Raw genomic sequence first — 18,232 nt, 5'->3', positions numbered from 1 at the left:
TTTTTTGTTTTGATTGTTAGTCACAACACAGGCTTCTTTGTTGAAGGTTACTGAGTTGCCTTTGTCACAAAGCTGGCTGATACTCAACAGATTGTGTTTGAGACCATCCACTAAGGCAACCTCTTCAATGATGACATTGTCCTTTGAAATCAAGCCATATCCCACAGTATGACCTTTGCTGTCATCTCCAAAAGTGATACTTGGGCCAGCTCTCTCCTTAAACTCTGTGAGCAGGGTAGAATCACCAGTCATGTGTCTTGAACAACCACTATCCAAGTACCAGAGATTCTTTTTGTTTCCCTGCACACATCAAAATCAAATCAAGTTGATTTTGGTACCCAAGTTTCGTTGGGTCCTGCCTTGTTAGCTTTCTTCTTCTGTTTCTTAGGCCTTATCTCATTTGACTTAGGAATTTCAGATTCTTCCTTAGTCAATTGGGTTGTACCTTTGAAACCACTAAATGCAACAGAATTATCATGCATGTTATGGCTAACAGGAAATGGCATGCTTGGTGCAAACATGTTATTCCAGTAAGGCATGCTAAATGGCATTTGAGGCATATTGTATGCAGCATAATATGGATTAGGTGCAAATGACATATTAGCAAACTGTGCATTCATGTTCTGTGTAGGCATAGCATTAACAGGCATGGGAGGCATGGCATTTATGTTAGGAAATTGAGGCTGAACGGACATGGGAGTAGGCATGGCAGATTTGCAATTAACAGAGAAATGATTTACACTACCACACTTGACACAAATTTTTTTAGGAGCATATTTATCAGGTGTGTAGTTATTGTGTTTGTTAATCCCTACTTTACCATTCCTATTGTTTTTTTTAGTCTATGTTTTTACCTCTATCTTCTCAAGACTGTCACTTAACTGTTTGACAGTCATGTGACCAACATTAGCCTTTTTCCCTTTCTTAGCTTGACTTGACTCTCCTGAAACAAAGTTCTTGGAAACAGACCCATACTTATCATTTAGCTTGATTAATTTGGCTTTGCTAATGGGTTTGCTTACAGCCGACGGATGAGGATTTTTATCATTCGATGGATAACACGTTTTGTTATCCGACGGATAGTCCTCATCATCCGTCGAGTCTACATCTGTCAGCAACCGATCTACCAAAATAGGTTCTAGTTTCTCCTTATTCTTTTTCCAGGCTTCATCACAAAAAGACTCAATTCCTTGAACCTTGGTGATTTGAGCATGAACATCTCTGGATGTTTTCCATGCTTTAATCACCTCTTGTTCACGATCGAGCTGCTTCTTTAAAATTTCTTCCTTTTTCAAGGACTCAGTTAATTCCTCCTTGGCATTCCTACACTCAATTTTTTGTTTCTCAAACTCAACAAATTGAGACTCAAGCACATTATTCCTCTCACTTAAAAATAAGTTGTTTTCATTGATTTTAGCATTTTCTTTAGTGAGAGACTTAAGTGTAACACGCAAATGATACAATTCTGTAGACATGTCATTTATTGTATCATTACACTCATCTTTAGATAAATGTGCAAGGTTTGTAGTGATTCCCTGATTGCTTGAGGAACTTGTCTCTATTTCATCAGACTTGGCCATAAGGGCTAGATTGACATAGCTGACATCTTCATCTTCATCCAAACCATCAGCTGCCCAGTCATTCTCTTGTGTAATAAAAGCCCTTTCCTTTTGTTTAAGTAGATCAAAGTATTTTTGCTTGTAATCTACAGACTCAAACCTTTTCTTACTGGAATCAGACTTTCTACACTCATTTGCAAAATACCCTGCAGAGCCACATTTGAAACATTTGAATTTTGACTTATCCACCATGTTTCTATTTGGCTTGGCTGCTCCAAAGTTCTTTTTGAACTTGAGCTTGGGAAATCTTCTTGAAAGAAATGCTAGGTGCTCATCAATGTCTTCCATGTCATCTTGGCTCAATGATTTTTCACTTTTTGCAGCTAGCCCCTTACCCTTGCTTTCACAGACCTTTGAAGTTGATTCCACAGCTTCCATCTTCACTTCTTTCTCCTTTTCCAGATCAGCAACTAGTGCAATGGATCCTCCTTTCTTCTTTCTTCTCTCCATTCTTTCATCCTGCTCTATCTCAAGCTCATAGGTTTTCAGAATGCCATACAATCTCTCTAAAGTAAACTCCTTATAATCTTGTGAGTTTCTCAATGAGACTGTCATTGGTTTCCATTCCTTTGGAAGAGTTCTGAGAAATTTCAGATTGGAGTCTTTAGTCTGATAGACTCTTCCATGCAACTTAAGAGCATTTAGTAGTTTTTGGAATCTACTAAAAATGTCAGTGAGTGACTCACTTTCTTCATTGTGAAAATGCTCATATTGCTGAATCAGGAGCTGCATTTTATTTTCTCTTACTTGCTCAGTACCATCACAGATTATCTGTATTGTGTCCCAAACTTCCTTGGCAGTCTTGCAGTTGATGATGTTATCAAACATGTCTGCATCAACACCATTGAACAGAATGTTCATGGCCTTTTTATCTTTCCTGACTTGTTCAATGTCAGGATCAGACCATTCATGCCTTGGCTTTGGAACAGATGGCTCATTTCCTGTTGCAGCTCTCATTGGAACATGAGGACCTCTTTCTATGCAGTCCACATAGGCCTCATCTTGAGAGAGCATGTGAAGATGCATCTTTACCTTCCAATGATGGTAATTATCTTTATCAAGAAAAGGAATCTTGACTCCAACATCTTTCTTGTTCATCTTGTTGAATTGTTTTGATCTTTAAACTCTTTGTAGATTAAGAGCTTGCTCTGATACCAATTGTTAGTCCCTTAACAATATAGCAAGAATTACAGAAGGGGGGTTGAATGGAATTCTTGAACCTTTTTATTGAAATAAAAATGTTCAACTCGATTAAAGATATATTTGTTTTGATTAGCACAATGCGGAATGTAAACTTAAATGAATCAAAATATAAGTAATTAAAAACAAGAGTCTTTAAAAACTTTCTGGTGGATTTAAACAATTCCACCAGAGATATATATAATATATCGAGAGGACTCTGTGTGCAGAAATGCTCACAGCTGCTTACAAATTGAACTACTGAGAATATAGGAAATGCTAAAGATTAAGCTTACAAAGATTTCTCTGTTTTTGTGTTTCTCAACTATCTCAGTTATTTTTCTATTTTCTACTCTCTTGGTTTATATAATACCAAGATTACAAAGACAAAAAGACTGAACAAATATAAAATCTAACAGTCTTAATCTTTGCTGCTTTTCGTCCTCTATTACCCAGTTAGTGGGCTTCCACAATGTGTTTGTATCCAACTCGACGGCTGTGTGTCAGCTTTCACTGTTCAACTGATGTTTGAATTCTTGATATGATCATCCGTCGACTTTCAGATCATTCGTCGATGACTTAATTGATCATCCGTCGACTGCTATGTTAAACATCCGTTGATAGTCATTTGATCATCCGTCGAAGGCTTTGTTAATCATCCGTTGGTAGCTATTTTGGCACTTGACTTCATTTCACTTATACATAATTACAAGACATTGCTTATGCACAATTAATCAACCTATTCTGCATATCTAGTTAAAGTCAACATGACTTATATGCTACTACAGATTCTATACAAAGGTGCATACATCAGTGTGCTACAAACTTATTATTACATAAGCTACTCACTCAATGGATAATAAGTTAGTCATCCGTCGGGACTATAATGAGTTATCCGTCGGGACTATAATTCTTATCCGTCGAGTGCTATATTATTTCACTAAGTAAAATCTACTTAGATATTTTGTTTAAGTGATCATCAAGTACACAACATATTCACAACAAGATAGTTCTTCAACAGACATCTCTCAGCATATTCAAGTTCATTGACCATCCTCCTTTTAGCATTTTTCAATTCAACTGTATCTTCACCAGTTTGAAAAATAGCAGCCCTGAGATCATTTATTTTAGCTTTCCTTATATCCTGATCTAGTCTGATGATATAGGCTTTATCAGACTCTAGATTGAATTCAAGTCCCTTAATACCAGAAAATATAGTGATGATTTTAGCAGTATTAGGCTTCATTTCAACAATTTCTCCACTGTGAGATTTGTACTTAGGACAGTATGGGCTGTCAGACTTTACAGAGTAAAGCTTCTTCTGTCTTTGAATCTTTGATTTTAAACACCCTGCATCATCATCTGTTGATCTGTTTTTCACTTGAAGTAGAAATAGAACATGTTCCAGTTCTTCAAAATACTTCAATGAAATTGCATTCTCCCTGATCTAGAGTACCCTCCCATCTGTCATAAAGTATAACATGAAATCTTCTTTCAAAACAGAGTGGTATACCATTTGTATAGATTCAAGTTGATTCAATCTCTCAGGAGTTTCTCCTACACCTGGTTCACTTAAGGAAGTTGGATCACTGGTAGTGTTGTGTATTCTCTTCTCTTTAGAACTACCCAATCCTGATTTGTCTCTTGCATCCTTTCCTGTAACAACTCTTGCTTCAAAACCACTTGATGTAGTCTTCAAAGGTTGAGTCTGTTGAACTTTGGTGAGTCCTGGTAGTAGAATCTTTTAAAGGTTTAACATGAGCAATGTCAGAGGTTACCTTTTCTCTATCTTCTGATTTTAAGCCAACTTGAGCTACGTCAGAGGTTGCTTGCTTCACTGTAATATCAAATTTTATTAAGTCCTGATCTTGAACAACATGAGCTCTGTCAGAGGTTGTTTGGATATCATTTCTCTTCAAAATCAGACTAGCATCTTCATCAGATTTTGTCTCCAAATCCATGATTGACATATATACTTTTACAGGTTCATCAATTTTTTCTTTGCCCTGGGATCCAGGATCTATCTCCACTTGTGATTTGGCTTTGGTTGCCTCAGAATTTGTCTTTTCCTTAATCACAATACCTTTAGGTTTTGGAAGTTTCTTTTCAACAACAGAAGCTTTAGACTTGGAGTTGACATTTTCTGCTTTAAGTCTAGCTTCTTCTTCCTTTAGACTTTCAAAGTCCATTCCTGGATTTTCTTTGAGAAATAATCATTTTGAAATTTCTTCATCAAGCTCCAGATGTCCAGTAGAACTTATCCTTTTACCAGTATCAGAACTTATTCTTCTCCCAGCATCAGAACTTGTTTTTTGTGTAGAAATTTCAGTTGTCCTTGATGAAGAACCTTTACCTTGACCATGACCTCTACCCTTATCAGAGTTTCCATGGTCATCATTTCCATCATCCTTACCCTTCAGTGGTTGAGTAGATTTGCATTTGGACTTAATCACTTTCTCCCCCTTTTTGGCATCAGCAGGTAAAAGAAGAGAGACAAACAGTTCCACTGAGGATTGGATCTCATTGAGTTGAGTTTGCTGAGAAGCTTGATTCTTTAGAATTTCAGAAATCTGATCTTGTTGCTTCTCCTGAGTCTTTTCAATATACCCAATTCGGTCAAAGACTGGCTTGAAAAATCTGTTCTTTTCCAATTTTATATTCATATCTTGATGGATCAGAGATTCTTGAATTTGATTCACCTTGTCATGAGTTATTGAGTGTTGACCTTGAAGGTGTCTAGTACTCATTGCAGTAACTCTCAGCTGTGCCTTAAAATCATCATTTATCAGCATTTCATCAGCTTTGGCCAGGTGCTCAGCAAGAATTTTTTCAGTAGGAACAAAACTAACTGTGTTCCATTCCTTAATCCACTCCTTTCCTCTAGGAGTTTCACTCCAAGGTACTGGTGCATCCTCTCTAACAAACTTCTTGATCAAATCAGCTTTGTTAACTGTTTGTTGAGGTGCATGTCCTGAAGGACCAGCTGCATCAGCATCTACATTTGTAGTAGCTTCACCAGTAAGGTCAGCATTGTCAGCATCAGAACTTACAGAGCCTGCAGTATCATCATCCTCTGATAAAATAACAGTATGTGAGGCTATAGAGGCTTCAACATCATCCTCTAAATTCTGATCTGCAACTAAGTTCTGATCAACATCCAAATTTTGATGCCCACCTAAAATCTGATTTTCATCATCCAGATTCAGAATTGGTGTTGTTAGAATATCTTCATTGAAATCAGCATCTAGAATTGGTGTTGTTAGTGGAGTGAGTTGAGTTGGTGGAGCTTCCAAGTACAGAACCTCAGGCACAATCAAGTTATGAATATCAATTTCAGCACTTGTACCTGGGTCTTCAACATGTACTGGATTAATGATAGGAGACACAAGAGGTGTAAACACTTGCTTTGGAATATCCTCTTGCTCTTGAATAGGAGACTTTTGAGCTTGACTAAAGTCTGATTCAGCTGTGGGAAGTAATTCAATGACTATAGGTTCTGTTGGGATTAGAGAGTCCTGACCCCCTTCCTTAGCTGCTTCTTCCAGAACTTCTTCAGAGTGTGATGATTCACTTACAGCCCTCCCGACTCTTTACTTTTTAAGTCTCTTTGCAAAATTAGAGACTTTGGGAGCTTCATCATCAGAATTTAGCTTTCTAAGCCTTTTGAGGGGCCTAGAGCTCCCAGTTTCAGTATCTTTCTGAGAAGAGATCTTCTCAGCTTCTACAACAACAGGTTCTGATATTGGAACCTGTTCCTCAGTATCTGACTCATCTCTCAGAACTATTTTCCTTCTCTTCTATTGAGTCTGAGGTACTATCTTAGTCCTCTTGGGTTTGGAAGATTAAGGTTTCACTGGATGTGCTGAAGGTTGAGGTTGAGATGACTGTGTTGGTTTGTAATATGTCCTGATGGAGGGTTGAGTTGTTTGAGGTTGAGAAATTTGAGGTTGGTGAGAGATGGTATGTTATGATGGTTGTTGTATTGGCTGTGATGTGTTGGTGGGATGGACATCAGGGTAAACAGATGTGTATGTTTGTGGATAAGTATTTACCAAGATCTGTTTTACTGACTGAGGAATCTGTAAAGGTCTCTGCACTTGTTTCTTATTGTCAGCATTTAACAAATCATTAAAAGCCCTTTTTGCAAGCTTAAAGGGTGGAATTAAATCACAGGTAGGTTGGGGTTCATCAGCACAACAAAAAGTATATATAAGCTGACAGAATCTAGCAAAGTATACTATCTATCCTCTGTCATCCTATCCCCTATGAAACCTAGCACAACACTTGCAAAATCAAAATGAGTTTGATGAATAAGGGGCATACCCGATTTACTGACTCATGATGAGAATAGCATCAAAGTTGGAGCACTTATTGGCGAATGCCTTAGTGATACAATCAAAGAAAAAGCTCCATTCCTTTATGATATTTGATCTTTTCAGTTGACCAAGCTTTCCCAAACTTTTCTCATTGCCCAGACTGGCCATAAGCTACTGTAAGACAGGATCCTCCACTGTTGAGAATGTGCAACCTTCAGGTAAGTGGAGAGCTTTACGAACTGCTCCAAGAGTAACCACATGCTCGACATCTCCTGATGTGAAAATAATGCTTGGAGTACCAGTAGCACCACCATCATCAAAAAGCCCAGTTTGCCAAAATGTCAACACTTGTTTGCTTGAAATAGTTTGAGGTTGGGTCAAAGCATACCCAATCTCACTATTGGCTAATAAATCTTGCACAAAGTGCAGATCTGATGGAGCTTCAGCCTTATTCAAGATTGCAGCATAGTTATTTGGTACAAACTTGGCTCCATCAACAATTAAATCGTTGGGCGCCATACGAAATAAGTAAGAAATTAGTTTTCCTGAAAGGTGTTTGATGAAATGTCTGTATAGAAAACCGTCAAAAAATGTGAGAGAGAATAAGAAAAGAGAGAGAGAGTGAGTAGAATAAAAATGAAAATAAAAGATTTGAAAATCTTTTATCTCTTTTACTTAGACACCCCACGTGACAGCAGTTAATGAGAAGTGGAACAGACCTTTACACCTGTCAGCCATGCAGCAGTTAAGGCAAAAGTTAACGGGCACGGTAAATAAGTAATAATTACATTTCACGTTCAGTTTTTTTTAAAAAAAACTGTTCCCACCAAACAAATGAGTATTACTACTTTATCTCACATAAACCAATATTCTGTAAAAAATATGACTGTTCAAGTAATAACCAAAAATAAATCAAGTAAATAAATACTGCCACGTCAGCATCAGAACTTGATTATTATCAGAATTTAAGAGTCATCAGAATATGGCTCCTTAACTCGAAAAGTGAATGTTTATTCCTGTAAATCTTCACACAAATACTGATATGGGTACATTAGAACTTAATCATCAGAACTTCCATTAGAACTTGTCCTCAGAATTTATGCAACTGACACTTAGACTGTTCATCTAAAACAACATTTATCACCACAGTAATTTTCATCATTCATATGGTTGTATGTGTATGCAATAAACTAAATATCAGACAAAAAGTAAAGTCTGATTCACTTCAGTACATCTTAGAAATAAGGCATAACAAAGAACTTTGCTCAAAATCTGTCATTATTCTGAAGTCTATTATAGAATGAGTTCATGCATGAGTCCACCTCAACTGTTTTGTGCTCATTTTATGCATCTTTTAAAATTCCTTTTTACAGTGGCTTCTTAGTGTAAGTGAGTCACGACTGCTTATCAGAATTTATGCTTTTATCAGAGTATTTCTCTAGTAATCAGAGAATGTGAAAAGTCACCAAGAAAAAATTATTTTGCTTTTCTAATGCATATTACTTAATACCAGGAATGCACTTGGATCTTCCCTTCCACATTTTTACTCTAGATCTCAAAGGAGTACCTGATATTTATTTCTTTTCTTTTTCTTTTTCTTTTGATAAGTGAGGCTTATCAGCACTTAGTACATTCATAAGATTTACAAACATCAGAACTTAATAGATAAGAAGCATTATTCTAGTTTTTGACTTAGTAATAAGATACACAAAGTAAACATAACTAAGCTTAGTATCAGAATTTTCTAGTGTTAAAAGATTTCCACATAAACAATTACTTCATACATGGGATCATCAGTATGTTAAAGACTACTAGGTCAGCATCTAGCATAATTATCATCATTGGATTGAATAGTCACAGAAACATTCATATCACTATCAGAGTTTAGAAATTCACATCAGACAACAATCAGTACTTAGAAAATTTCTATTTAAGCACATAATACACAAAGATAGTAATATCTGTAAATACTGATCATAAAGTCTAATGTATCAGAACATAAACTAAGCAGATTTAGAGAAAGAACCTGAAACCATTCCAAGTTCATTTACCAATCTTGTAAAAGTAGCTTCACATAGTGGTTTTGTGAAGATATCTGCTAGTTGTTGATCCATTGGAACAAAATGCAATTCCACTGTACCTTCCATCACATGCTCCCTTATGAAATGGCACCTAATGCTGATGTGCTTTGTCATTGAGTGTTGAATTGGATTACCTGTCATAGCAATATCACTTTGATTATCACAGTAAATAGGGATTTTAGAATATGTTAACCCATAATCCAGTAACTGATTCTTCATCCAAAGAATCTGTGCACAACAGCTTCCTGCAGCAATGTATTCTGCTTCTGCAGTTGATGTGGAAATTGACTTTTGTTTCTTGCTAAACCAAAAAACCAATCTGCCTCCAAGAAATTGGCAGCTTCCACTTGTGCTTTTCCTGTCAATTTTTCAACCTGCAAAATCTGCATCTGAGTAACCTATTAGTTTAAAATCCGATTCTCTGGGATACCACAATCCCAGATCAGCTGTTCCCTTAAGATACTTGAAAATTCTTTTCACAGCTGTTAAGTGAGGTTCTCTTGGATCTGCTTGAAATCTTCCACAAAGACAGGTAGCATACATGATATCAGGTCTACTTGCAGTTAGATAGAGTAGTGAGCTAATCATACCTCTGTAATTAGTAATATCTACTTATGTACCAGTATCCTTATCCAATTTTGTTGCAGTGGCCATAGGAGTGGATGCACTTGAACAATCTTGCATTCCAAACTTCTTCAACAAATTTCTGGTGTACTTAGATTGACAAATAAAAGTTCCTTCTTCATTCTGCTTGACTTGAAGGCCCAGAAAATAGCTAAGTTCTCCCATTATACTCATTTGATATCTTGACTGCATTAGCTTGGCAAACCTTTTACAAAGTCTGTCATTTGTAGAACCAAAAATGATATCATCCACATATATCTGCACCAAAAGTAAGTCCTTTCCATGGTTGAGATAAAACAATGTTTTATCAATAGTCCCTCTGTTAAATCCACTTTCCAGAAGAAACTGAGCTAATGTCTTATACCATGCTCTTGGAGCTTGCTTAAGGCCATAAAGTGCTTTATCAAGTCTGTAGACATGATGATGAAATTTTGAATCTACAAAACCTGGAGGTTGTTCAACATATACTTCTTCTTCTAATTCTCCATTAAGAAAAGCACTTTTTACATCCATTTGAAAGATTGTAAACTTTTTGTGAGAAGCATAAGCTAAAAATATCCTTATGGCTTCCAATCTAGCAACTGGTGCAAATGTTTCATCATAATCAATTCCCTCCTGTTGAGAGTATCCTTTTGTAACCAACCTTGCTTTATTCCTTGTAATTATGCCATCACTATCAGTTTTGTTTCTGAACACCCACTTTGTACCAAAAACAGATCTGTTCTTTGGTCTTGGCACTGGGGTCCAGACTTTATTTCTTTCAAATTCATTTAACTCTTCCTGCATTGCTTGCACCCAATCAGTATCTTGAAGAACTTCTTCCACTTTTTTTGGTTCAGTCTGAGAAAGAAAAGAGTGATAGAGATATTCATTTGATGTTGCTGTTCTAGTTCTAATACCTGCTTCAGGATCTCCAATAATTAAGTCAGGTGTACGTGCTTTAGTCCACTTCCTTGCAGATGGAAGGTTATCTCTAAAACTGGATGCTCCCCCATGATCCATGCTGTCTCCATCAACATTTTCTGATGCCCCCTGAAATTATCCTCTCTGAGTTGGATCCTTCAGAATGTGAGTTTCCAGAATTATTAGAATTTGAGTTTCCAGATTTATCAGAACTTGACCCATCAGAACTTGATGAATCAGAACTTGAAGAGCCTGTTCTAGATTCTCATGCTTCTTGAGATGTGGTTGTATCTTCAATATACTCCCCCTGCACAGGTGCATTTTCCTTTGGTGTAGTTACCACAGTTTCAATAACATCAGAGTTTAACCCATCAGAGTTTGCAGTATCAGGATTTAGACTGTCAGGATTTAGACTGTTAGGATTTACAGAATCAGAATTTAAAACTTCATTCTCAAATCTCAGCTGATCATAATCATTGAAATCTTCAAGTCCAGTAATCTTCTTATCATTAAAAGAGACATTGATAGATTCCACGACAACCCTTGTTCTTAAATTGTAGACTCTGAAGGCTTTTGTGGAAAGTGGATATCTAACAAAAATTCCTTCATCATCTTTTAGATCAAATTTGGATAGCTATTTAGGATGAGTCTTAAGAACAAAACACTTGCATCCAAATATATGAAAATACTTCAGATTTGGCTTCTTTTTTTTCACCATCTCATATGGTGTCTTTCCATATTTGTTGATAAGTGTTGCATTCTGAGTAAAACAAGCAGTATGCACAGCTTCAGCCCAAAAATAGGTTGGTAACTTTGCTTCATCAAGCATAGTTCGTGCAGCTTCAATAAGAGTTCTATTCTTTCTTTCAACAACTATATTATGTTGTGGAGTACCAGGAGCAGAGAATTCCTGCTTTATTGCATGGTCTTTACAAAACTCTTCCATAATCAAATTCTTGAACTCAGTGACATTATCACTTCTTATAATTTTCACAGAGTCTTTAACCAATTTATCCAGTTGTTTGACATGATCAATCAAGATAGATGCAGTTTCACTTTTTGTGTGCAAAAAATACACCCATGTGTATCTGGTGAACTCATCCACTATGACCATAACATATTTCTTCTTTGAAATAGACATGACATTCACTGGACCAAGTAGATCAACATGTAATAGGTGATAAGGCTCAAGAATTGAAGATTCAGTCTTGCTCTTGAATGAAGATTTTCTTTGTTTTGCCTTTTGACATGAATCACAAAGGCCATCAGGAGCAAATACTGATTTTGGCAGTCCTCTCACAAGATCTTTCTTGACTAGTTCATTTATATTGCTGAAATTTAAATGAGAGAGTTTCTTGTGCCAATCCCAGCTTTCTTCAATTGATGCTCTACTTAACAGATAGATTGCAGAACCATCAGAACTTGTTGAAAGCTTGGCTTCATAAATGTTACCATGCCTGTATCCTTTCAGAACAACTTTGCCTGTAGATTTGCTTACAACTTCACAGTGTTCTTCAAAGAAATTCACATGATAACCTCTGTCACAGATTTGAATAACACTCAGCAAATTGTGTTTAAGTCCTGAGACTAGAGCTACTTTTTCAATGATGACATTCCCAAGATTGATATTGCCATATCCCAGAGTTTTTCCTATGTTGCCATCTCCATAAGAAACACCTGGGCCAGCTTTCTCCAGAAAGTTTGATAGCAGGGCTTTATTTCCAGTCATATGTCCTGAACATCCACTATCTAGAACTAGGATGGTTTTCCTGTTGCCCTGCAATCACAAAGACCACTAATGATTAGTTTTAAGGACCCATACTTGCTTGGATCCTTTGGCCTTATTAAGTTTGTTAACATTTGCAGCGGATTTAGCATCAGAGTTTACGTTAACAGTTTTCTTATCAGAATTTACAATATCAGACTTTGCATCAGAACTTATACTAGAAGGAATAATGCTAACTTTCTTTAAAGAAGGTTTTATTTGATAATAATCATAGTACAAACTATGGTATTCCTTACAAGTATAAATGGAATGCCATACACTACCACAATGAAAACAAGGATTTTATGGCCTATATCTAACAGACTGACTCTTAACTCTTGATTTTGAAGGTAAGGAGTTTATGTTCTTATTCTTCCTGCAAAAAGAAGCCAGATGGTTAGAATTTCCACAGTTATAACATTTCTTTCTAGGAGCATTAGGAACATGCTTATAATCATTGCTTTTATTCACACCTACCTTTCCATTCCTATTTTTCTTAGGTGGCTTTACCTTGTTTACATTCTTAACATCTTTCAGCTTATGCTTAAGCTGCTTCTTTGTCATTAAGCCTATGTTAACTTCAGTTGGCTTATCCTATTTTGGTTTTTCAGAAGTTAATTTCTCTTTAACTTCTGATTTATCAATATCAGACTTTACAGCTACAAACTTAACAGGATTTTGCTTTGACTTTTGTTTAACAACTATAGGCTCAATTTCTACAGTTCCTTTATTATTCTTATCATCTCCATAACCTAAGCCCTCTTTCCAGTTTCCACTACTTAACAAATTCTGAGTTGTTCTGCCAGAGTTAGTCCAAGTCCTGATAATCTCTCTTTTCTTTTCTAACTCAGTTTTTAGAGATTCATTCATTTTAAGCACTTCATCTCTAACATAGAAAGCATCATCTCTATCTTTCTGAGTTTGATTGAACATAACTAACTCTTTTTCTAAATAATCATTCCTCTTTTTGTAAGCAAGATTTTCAGAAGTTAATCTTTCACATGTTAAAGTTTGATCTCTATAACTAATGAAAATGGTTTTAAGATATCTTCTCAACTCAGTAATATCATCAGTATGAAATGCATAAGTTGTTTGAGGTACCTTTAACTCAGCAGCTTCAGAACTGCTATCAGCATTTGCCATCAAGGCATAGTTCACCTCACTTTCAGAATCTGAAGTGTCTGTCCAGCTTTTCTTCTTTGTGACAAGAGCTTTGCCTTTGTCACTTTTTCCTTTCTTGCAATCTGGAGATATGTGGCCTTTCTCACCACAGTTGTAGCATTTGACATTGAGTAATCTCCTCTGTCAGACTTTCCTCCTTGGCCTTCAGATTTTCTGAAACCTTTCTTATCAGAACTTGCACCTTTCCTGGAAAACTTCTTTCCCCTTCTGAATTTCCTGTATGCAATCTTTGTGATTCCTTTCACCATAAGAGCACACAGATTCATCATCTCTTCATCAGGGTCCATCTCAGATAGACTTTCAGTTTCTGAATCCTCATCACTATCAGGACTTGATGACTCAATATCAGACTTTGTGATGAGAGCCTTTCCTTTTCCTTTCTTTGAGACAACCACTTTAGGGGATTCCTCCTCAGCCTTAAGAGCAACTGTTCTTGATTTTCTCCCATGCCTCTTACTTCTTTGATCCATCTCAAGTTCATGAGTCTTGAGCATACCATAAATTTCATTAAGAGTAGTTTCATCAAGAGCATAGTTGTATCTTATAGTTGTGGCCTTCAAATCCCAACTTTCAGGAAGAGCTAATAGGAATTTAAGATTAGTATCTTCAAGATCATATTCCTTATCCACCAGTGACAAATCATTCAAGAGTTTGACAAATCTGTCATATAAACCAGTTAATGGCTCATCAGGTTTTGAGTCAAAGTGCTCATACTCTTGAGTGATTATAGTCTTCCTGTTTTTCTTAATTGAATCAGTTCCCTGGCATCTTGTCTCCAAGGCATCCCATATCTCCTTTGCAGTCTTGCAGTTAATTACCCTGTTTGACATGACATTATCAATGGTACTGTGCAGCAAATGTCTTACCTCTGCATCCTTTGCAATAGATGAGATATCTTCAGCTGTATACTCACATTTCTCCTTTGGTACAGTCTGTGCTGGCTGATCTGCAACTACAAAAGAGAGCTTGGTTGGCATATGTGGTCCTTCATTAATTCTGTCAAGGTATTCTGGATCTGTAGCTTCCAGAAACATAGACATCCTCACCTTCCATATGGGATACTCAGAAGGTTTCAGTATGGGAACCCTAATAGTCTCATATCGATTATGGATTTGAGTCTTTGGAGTTTCTTCAATTTTGGTGGGCTTGGTTGGAGTTTGTGCTTCTTCAGACATGATTGTTTTTGGATCTTTACTGTATGTATGTTAACAGATTGCTCTGATACCACTTGTTAGGTCACACACACTATAGAAGGGGGTTGAATACAGTGTTTACTACAATCAAATCAAATATAAGAACTCAAGTAACATAACACATATTTTATTTAACACAATAAACTCTGTTACAAAGAACTGTTCTCTCTCAGTGATGAACAAATTATCACGAGAGCTGCTAGGGTTACAATGAATAATAATCTCGATTAAGATAACACATATAGTGTAAACCCTATGTCTGTGTTTATATACTACACAGTTACAAGATAATCTTCTAACTGATATCGAATATAATTCTGCTTCCTAATATATATCAATCAGTTATCTTTTCTTCCAAGTATTTTATTCCTTATAGAATTCTTCTTCATGCATATCTCTTCTTGTTTCAGTCTCGATCTTCTTTCCTTTCAATCAGCCGCCTTCCTTATCTGAACGTCTCCTTAAGTCCTGATATTATCTCCTGATAAATATCTCCTGATAACTTAAGTTCTGACAACTTAAGTTCTGATATCTTAAGTCCTGACTTCAGTATAAGTACTGATTTTCAGTTAAGTACTGATTTTTCCTGTTAAGTAAGATCTGAAAACTAAACACAAATCATATTAGACATGACATCATAAATATATCTAACATATAAGATAGCGTGTTAATCTTTAATGAAGCGACAGTGAATTTAAGGATTTAGAACTTTCCATGCTAGCATAGGTTCATGTGTTATTGTTATGCATGATTCATATATAATTTTAACCATCTTACTTGCCCTATATAATCCCGAGAGATAACTTATGCATTAAGCCGTTATGTTGTCAAATTCTATAGACATATAGGGTCTCAATATAATTGGTGTCTATTCAGCTTCTATCTCTTTTGTGGATGTCTGATAGTACGTTATTCGTGCAACGAAAGTTGGTGTTTAGCAGTTTCGTGTAATCTGATTAGTGTCATCACCATTATATGCTAAGGTTAAGAACGAAAAGGCTATTGAATGAAGTATTTAGTGAAGTTAGAATTCCATGTTTGTTATTCATCTTAGCATTGAATAATAGCCATATCATTGTTGCATAAGTGCATAAATCACAAAGTTAACCTAAATCAGTCTCTGTGGGAACAAACTAGAAATGATTCTATATTACTTGCGAACGCGTATACTTGCGTGAATTATTAGCGCGTGTTTAGCGACTAACAAGTTTTTGGCGCCGCTGCTGGGGACTCGGTGTTAACTTTTAGTTTATGTGTTTGTCATCAGTGATCATTAAAGTTCATTGACTCGGACATTGTTACTTACCTACTCTTTTCTTTGTTGTGTTTCAGGTTCTCTAGCGAGCGTGTATGCATACGCGTTCGCGGTCTCGTAAGAGAAATCTGGGTCAAGCCGAGGAGAAAGCTGTAGTGATTCGAAGGGAAGTTTTTGAGGACGAAGAGAAAGTAGAAGAAGAGGAGAAAGTTGAGGAACCAACTTTAGTAGTGATAGGAGATCAAGCAGAAATTCCTAATGCTTTGATGGACTATTCTCTGCCTAAGATCAATGATATTCAGTCGAGTATCATCAGACCGGCCATCTCGGCTAACACTTTTGAGATCAAGTCGAGCACGATTCAGATGATACAAAACTCAGTTCAGTTTGGGGGTTCTCCTGTAGAAGACCCTAATATGCACATCAAGGATTTCATCGGGATCTACGACACTTTCAAGTTCAACGGGACGACTGAAGATGCTATCAAGCTGCGACTCTTCCCATTCTCTCTGAGGGATAAAGCAAAGTGCTGGTTACATTCTCTACCACCAGGGTCTATCACCAAATGGGAGGATCTTGCTCAAAAGTTTCTCACTAAATTCTTTCTTATGGCGAAGACTGCTACAATCAGGAATGCTCTTACTCAGTTTGCACAACAAACTGAAGAATCTCTGTGTGAGGCTTGGGATCGATATAAAGAGATGCTAAGGAAGTGCCCACACCATGGCATGCCTGATTGGATGATTATAAACTGTTTCTATAATGGTTTGGGCGCACAGTCTAGACCTATGCTCGATGCAGCGTCTGATGGAGCCTTATGGGCCAAAAGCTATAATGAAGCTTACGAGTTGATTGAGCTCATGGAAGCTAATGAATACCAGAATCCTGCGCAAAAAATATTGCAAGGCAAGGTAGCAGGAATTCTGGAAGTGGATACAGCTACTGCTATAGCCGCTCAACTTCAAGCTTTGACGATGAAAGTGGACTCTTTGGCTAATTATGAAGTTAATCAAATCACCAGTGTTTGTGAACTTTGTGCGGGGGCACATGAAACTGAGCAGTGTGCTATTTCAATAGAATTAGCTCAATTTGTGAGCAACTTTCAGAGATCACAACAGCAAGCTCCAACCACTTATCATCCCAATAATCGCAATCATCCTAACTTTAGCTGGAGCAACAATCAGAATGCGGTGTAACAACCTTATCAGCCATACACAGCAAAATAGTATAACTCTCCTGGTTTTCAGTAACTGCAATATGCCCCTTCACAACAACTTCAACTTCAGTATTTACCGCAAGCTAATGAAAAATCTGAATTGGAGGAGTTGAGGCTTATGTGCAAGAGCCAAGCTGTTTCTATCAAGACCTTGGAAAATCAGATTGGGCAGATTGCTAATACATTACTGAATCGTCAACCTGGAACGCTTCCAAGTGATACTGAAGTGCCAGGAAAGAAGGAAACTAAGGAGCATGTTAAGGCAATTATATTGAGGTCTGGTAAGGTTGCAAATTTTGAAAAAGCTAAGAGTCTAGAACCTGAAGTTGAGGCTGAAGAAGAAGAAGTGCATAAGGAAGCAGAAGTAGAACTAAGGAAGACTACTTTTTAGCACACTCCTCTTGAGGGTAATACAGTGGAGAAACAGATCTATCCTCCACCTCCTTTTCCTAAGAGGCTACAGAAGAAAAAGCTGGTTAAGTAGTTTGAGAAGTTTCTGGAGGTGTTCAAGAAACTTCATATCAACATACCTTTCGCTGAAGCTCTTGAACAAATGCCTAGTTATGCAAAATTTATGTAAGGTATTCTCTCTCAGAAGGTGAAGCTTGATGATTTAGAGACTGTTGCTCTCATGGAGGATTGCGGTGCTATGCTGCAACAGAAGTTGCCTCCGAAGCTTAAATATCGTGGAAGCTTCACTATTCCATGTACCATTGAAAAAGTGTCATTTATCAAATGCTTATGTGATTTGGGAGCTAGCATCAATTTGATGCCTTTGTCAATCTTCAAGAAGTTGGACTTCCCCGATCCAAATCCTACGTATATGACTTTACAGTTGGCCTCTATTACTTATCCACGAGGAATTGTGAAGGATGTCTTGGTCAAGGTGGATAAACTCA

At 36.9% G+C, this 18,232-nt stretch overlaps 1 non-coding gene across 1 annotated transcript; it reads right to left on the bottom strand.

Annotated features, from left to right (window-relative positions):
• Positions 1-16,740: 16,740 nt before the first annotated feature.
• On the bottom strand, positions 16,741-16,847 carry LOC141687920 (small nucleolar RNA R71). The gene has a single exon (XR_012561398.1). It is a non-coding gene; the product is annotated as a small nucleolar RNA R71 (small nucleolar RNA).
• Positions 16,848-18,232: the final 1,385 nt, after the last annotated feature.

Source organism: Apium graveolens, chromosome 9, assembly GCF_009905375.1.
Source record: "Apium graveolens cultivar Ventura chromosome 9, ASM990537v1, whole genome shotgun sequence".
Lineage (NCBI taxonomy): Eukaryota > Viridiplantae > Streptophyta > Magnoliopsida > Apiales > Apiaceae > Apium > Apium graveolens.
This window is presented reverse-complemented; position numbering and strand designations above follow the sequence as displayed.